Raw genomic sequence first — 5,783 nt, forward strand, 5'->3', positions numbered from 1 at the left:
CAAGGGAGGGAGCAATGGAAAATGAATCTAAATCAACTTGAACTCCAATCCCGCTCTGTGACGTCACCACCCTGCATTACTTCATCGGCGTGAAACGCCAGGGGGAGTTGTACCTCGCTAGTGACGTCATGTCACCAAGGTATTCCCCCGTCCACCACGCTCTTGAGCGTGACGTCACCTCCGCTTGGGTCACTGCCGTTATCGGTCCAGTGGCAATCCTTATTTGGGCAAAGCTACGCCCAGTGACTGGTGGCTCATTAACATAATGTTGCCGTTAAAGCCGTCGCGAGTTTATTTCGACGGGTTCAGCGCCCACGCCCCCATCCTTCGACATATGGGCCGGCTTCATTAACATAATTTATTCAGTTGGAGAGCCGCTCGTGGGGGGAAGTGACGTCATACTACTTCCTGCTGTCGCGAGGTAACAGGAAGCTGCCGTGTGCGCGCTTGCACTGAAATCCGAGGTGAGAAATTCTCATCGTTGTGGTGGTGGTGGTGATTGTTGTTGTTTACCAAGGTAGAGCCTCTCTCTCTCGTAGGGATGTCAGTTGAGTAGCAGCGAGCATGGGAATCGATGTCCAGGTTGGAACTTTACAACGCGGGGCCTAGCCACGCGGGGCCTTGCCTCCTGCCCTCGCCTGATTGCATTTACTTTAATTATCTCGCTTAAGTTTAATTTGTCTTCACCCGGCTCGCCACTTTGTAACTTTGTTTTATTGTCAATATTCACGCAGTTTTTATTTTCTTTTGTTAGCAGGCCAAGCCCGCTTGAGCTGCTATACCACTCTTGTTATCAGAAGCGACCTGCCCACAACAACACAAGGTGAGGCTTTGTCAACGTGTGTGAATGTTTTGACTTAAAACTTTGGTGACTGCAGGAATTAATATTCTTGGTTCTTTCGGTAAAGTCACGTAGATAGGAAATAAAATTAAAATAACATAATGAAAATAAATAAAAATTGTAAATAAAGCAAATAAACTCACTTTTTGATCGCAACACAAGTGGTCTTTATTTAATGTAATTGTATAATCTGTTATTGTTATTTTCTATCTACGTAACTTTACCGAAAGAAACAAGAATACGTGTGTCAATCTCTATCGGTCAAAGATGCTCAGCGGAGAGACACGCAAACTCCAACTATACAGCAGGCATCAGGGTCGGGATCGAACCCACGACTTCCTGTATACCAGGTGAGGTAGTTAACATCTCACCACGGAGAGAGACACGCCAACTCCAGTTAGCCTCGGTTATGTTCGTTGATCCTCAATTACTTGGTGTAGTGAGGAAGCATTCATGCCAAGCAGATGAAGGTGGCCAGGCGTGATTCTAAACACGCCACCGCCTGTTTACCCGGTGACAGTGTACAGTTTGTGTTTGCAGTAACGTCTATTAACTCTGTTGAACACGGAGGTTATATCATAACAGTAGTTTACTTTTGTTTTCCTCTGGAACTCTTTGTAAGAATGGAAACAGGAAGTTAACACAGCACACATATTCAGCTGAAGTCGGAACTGTTCATCCCAGCATTTAAGGACATCTGAGCCTGGATTCACACCTCTAAGTTGCGATTTAACATTAATTTATGAATTTCTGCTTAACACAAATAGTATTGTTTTCAACACCCTCTGCTATGTCAGCTGAATTGAGCTTTCATAAATATTCCTTTTGCAGCCAGACAGCTTAAATTGTGTGCTCGGAGTTTTGGGTGAACATTCATTTTGAAGATACGAGGGCTTCCCGGCATGTTTATTACCATTTGCCCTCTCATTGTGTGCCATAACAGCCCTGTGATGAATTTGGGACACTTTTTCACTACATCATGAATATATGAATAAGTATAGACGTGTAAGTCACATGTGACTATATATGCATTCCTCTGTGCCTCGATACTGTCGTGTAGATGGTGTGGATATTATTTTTTTCTGTCTGCAGCTGACGCTTCCTCTGACGCTTCCTCTGACGCTTCCTCCGCAGAATTGGTCTGATGGAGCAAATGCACGCAGCGCAGCTCGGTAGGGCAAGGCTCCAATGCGACCGGTGTGCATACAGCACGGATCGTACTGGAGATTTCACACGGCACCAGAGAACTCACACAGGAGAGAAACCTTTCAAGTGCAGTGTGTGTGGGAAGGCGTTTTCACGGTCATCCGTTCTTAAAGAACACCAGAGAACACACACGGGAGAGAAACCCTTCAAGTGTACTGTGTGTGGGAAGGCATTTTCACAGTCAACTGTTCTTAAAAAAACACCAGAGAACACACACAGGAGAGAAACCATTCAAGTGCACTGTGTGTGGGAAGGCATTTTCACTGTCATCTGTTCTTAAAAAACACCAGAAAATACACACAGGAGAGAAACCCTTCAGGTGCATTTTATGCGGGATGATGTTTGCACAGTCACCACATCTTCAAGTACACCAGAGAACACACACGGGAGAGAAACCCTTCAAGTGCACTCTGTGCGGGAAGGCGTTTTCACAGTCACCACATCTTAAAGTACACCAGAGAACACACACAGGAGAGAAACCCTTCAAGTGCAGTGTGTGTGGGAAGGCGTTTGCACAGTCATCTGCTCTTGTAACACACCAGAGAACACACACAGGAGAGAAACTCTTGAGGTACACTCTGTGTGGGATGATGTTTGCACAGTCATCACATCTTGAAGTACACCAGAGAACACACACGGGAGAGAAACCCTTCAGGTGCATTCTGCAGGAAGGCGTTTGCACATTCATAAAATCTTCAAGTACACCAGAGAACACGGACGCATCAGAAGATCTGCAAGGAGTGGAGTCTGAAATCAGCTTGTGAAAGTCAAAGTGCCACTATAAGCCCATCCCTCATGAAACACGAACCGGAAGAAAATCCCAGCTTGGACACTTTTCAAGGTATCAAGGTGAAATATGAAGAGGTGATGGTGAAGAGGGAAGAAGTGATGGTGAAGAAGGAAGAAGTGATGGTGAATAGCGAAGAAGTATAGGTGAAATGTGAAGATGAAGATTCAACTCTAAAATCGGACCTTCATATTGATGTCAAGCAGGGGGTGAATTCTGACTGTGAGGCAGAGCGAGGCAACTCCCAGCAGTTTGTGGAAGTGTGGGTGGAGTTTCTCCTAGACAATACAACGTCAAGTGGAGACCCGGTAGATGTGTAAGCCAGAGACGATGTCGCTACAATAGATGCACCTTTGTCACAGGCCTTTATTGACAAGAATTTGAAGTTGAACACTCAATTCCTAGATTCAACCTGCAGAGTAAGAGTGGCCAGTCTTTGTGGACCTGTGGGTTGGGTCAATCTCTCACCAGGAGCGAGAGCCAATAAGCTCCCAAGCATTCACGATGTTCTCATGATAATTGCTTTTACGCTTTGCTCGCTTAATCGCCTCGGCAACTCGGAGTTTTGTATCTCCTCTGAGACGCTCGAAGAGCATCCCCAAGTACCAGCTGCCCCTGTGCGGCTCGGAGTGGTGGCCCTGCACCGGCCTGCATGTGGGCAAGAGCCTGTCAGTAGGGGGCGATGATTGATGCGTCATCTAGGTTGTGTAGTATGTCGGCAATCTTGATTCGAAGCTTTTGTGACTGCAGGAATCCACACTCTCGTTATTTCTGTAAAGTCATCACGTGGGTAGAAACATAACAGACCACGGCGTTTAGATCACAACACAAGCAATCGTCATCAGGTGGGACAACCACAGCAAGAAGAAGACGCTGAAGTAGTAGGCGCCTATTTCAGCAGTTTTGTCTTCTTGCTGCTGTGGTTGTCCCACCTGATGACGATTGCTTGTGTTGCGATCTAAACTCCGTGATCTATTATTTGTAGCTAATGTTTAGAATTTGCTACATTTTGACCCAGATGCCAGCATGCAATGGCCTACTCGTTTTGAATGACACTGCAATAGTACGGTGTACATACACTGTTAAGCAGGCGGTGCGTATTTTTAAAATAACTTCTTGTTAATACGATGTAACCTGATGCAGTCAATTTCGCTGCAGTAATTCAATGTTAATATGCCCGTCAATGATTTAGAATTAATACTTGTCTGACTGTGCGCGTACATGTAACATTTTGTCTGAGGGTCACACATTGAATAAGTGATGTTAGGACAAAGTGTGTGTGTTTGGAAGTAACCTGTACAGAGAACTCAGGTGAGACCCGTTGTTCTTGTGATACAGGTCAAAGGGTACTTTTGTGTTTCACGAAGCGTCTGCCTCTGGAGCAACTCATCGTCTTTGAAATAGGGAGCACGCCCGGATCATTCATCAGTTACAAGGCATACCACTTGAAAGTTACACGTATAGGAGGAGGTACATTCTCTACAACACGAATTATAGTTTTGTCTTACGTGTTGACGTAGATTTTGTCTAACTAGGACTATAAATGCACCTTGCTGATTCACGTCTGGATGTTCGTAACCATCGGTTGAAGCAAACCCCACTGCTGTTGTTGAGACGCTCTGCACCAATAATGGTCCAACACATTGACGGCCTTCAGGCCAGGAAAGTCACAACATTTGCACACGAAGGACGCATTCACGCAAGTACCCCATGCTCCGTTTTGAAGTTTTAAAATGAAGCATCTTTGAATTGTGTTGTGTTTTGAATTAGATGATTTTATTTCTTCATTAAAAGCTTGCATCAATTTACATCTGGATGACTCTATTGAAAAGGACATTTCGTGTGAATTTTCTCTCGTCATTAAGTAGATGGCCTTGCCGGGGATTCGGTTCAATGCGGACACACACAGTGTACACACACAGTGTGCACACACAGTATACACACAGTGTACACACACAGTGTACACACTGTACACACAGTGTACACACACTGTACACACAGTATACACACAGTGTACACACACAGTGTATACACACAGTGTGTACACACACACAGTGTACACACACACAGTGTACACACACAGTGTACACACACACAGTGTATACACAATAATGTCCACGTTGTTGTAGCTGGGCTCACACACCCAAGGAAGGGAGCAATGGAAAATGAATCTAAATCAACTTAAACTCCAACTCTGTGACGTCACCACTCTGCATTACCTCATCGGCGTGAAACGCCAGGGTGAGGTGTACCTCGCTAGTGACGTCATGTCACCAAGGTATTCAGCCCTCCCCCGTCCACCGTGCTCTTGTGCGTGACGTACCCTCCGCTTGGGTCACTGCCGATATCGTTCCAGTGGCAATCCTTATTTGGGTACAGCTACGCCCAGTGACTGGTGGCTCATTAACATAATGTGTTTGTTAAAGCCGTCGCGAGTTTATTGCGACGGGTTCAGCGCCCCCGCCCCCATCCCTCGACGTAGGGTCCAGCTTCATTAACATAATTTATTCAGTAAGAGCCGCTCGTGGGAGGGAAGTGACGTCATACTACTTCCTGCTGTCGCGAGGTAACTGAAGCTGCCGTGTGTGCTTGCACTGAAATCCGAGGTGAGAAATTCTCATCGTGGTAGTGGTGTTTGTGGTGGTGGTTGTTGTTTACCAAGGTAGAGCCTCGCTCTCTCGTAGGGATGTCAGTTGAGTAGCAGCGAGCATGGAAATCGATGTCCAGGTTGGAACTTTACAACGCGGGGCCTAGCCACGCGGGCCTTGCCTCCTGCCCTCGCCTGATTGCGTTCACTTTAATTATCTCGCTTAAGTTTAATTTGTCTTCACCCGGCTCGCCACTTTGTAACTTTGTTTTATTGTAAATATTCACGCAGTTTTTATCTTCTTTTGTTAGCAGGCCAAGCCCGCTTGAGCTGCTATACCGCTCTTGTTATCAGAAGCGACC

At 45.9% G+C, this 5,783-nt stretch overlaps 1 long non-coding RNA gene across 1 annotated transcript; it reads left to right on the forward strand.

The window, feature by feature from the left end:
- Window positions 1–904: 904 nt before the first annotated feature.
- Window positions 905–4,638, forward strand: LOC142919829 (uncharacterized). The gene is made up of 2 exons (XR_012938509.1): window positions 905–1,191; window positions 1,976–4,638. It is a non-coding gene; the product is annotated as an uncharacterized LOC142919829 (long non-coding RNA).
- The last annotated feature ends 1,145 nt before the right edge of the window (window positions 4,639–5,783 follow it).

The sequence above is a fragment of the Petromyzon marinus genome, unplaced genomic scaffold (genome assembly GCF_048934315.1).
Source record: "Petromyzon marinus isolate PM22_M1 ecotype Great Lakes invasive population unplaced genomic scaffold, UKy_Petmar_22M1.pri1.0 PM_G_Scaffold_62, whole genome shotgun sequence".
Taxonomy (NCBI): domain Eukaryota; kingdom Metazoa; phylum Chordata; class Hyperoartia; order Petromyzontiformes; family Petromyzontidae; genus Petromyzon; species Petromyzon marinus.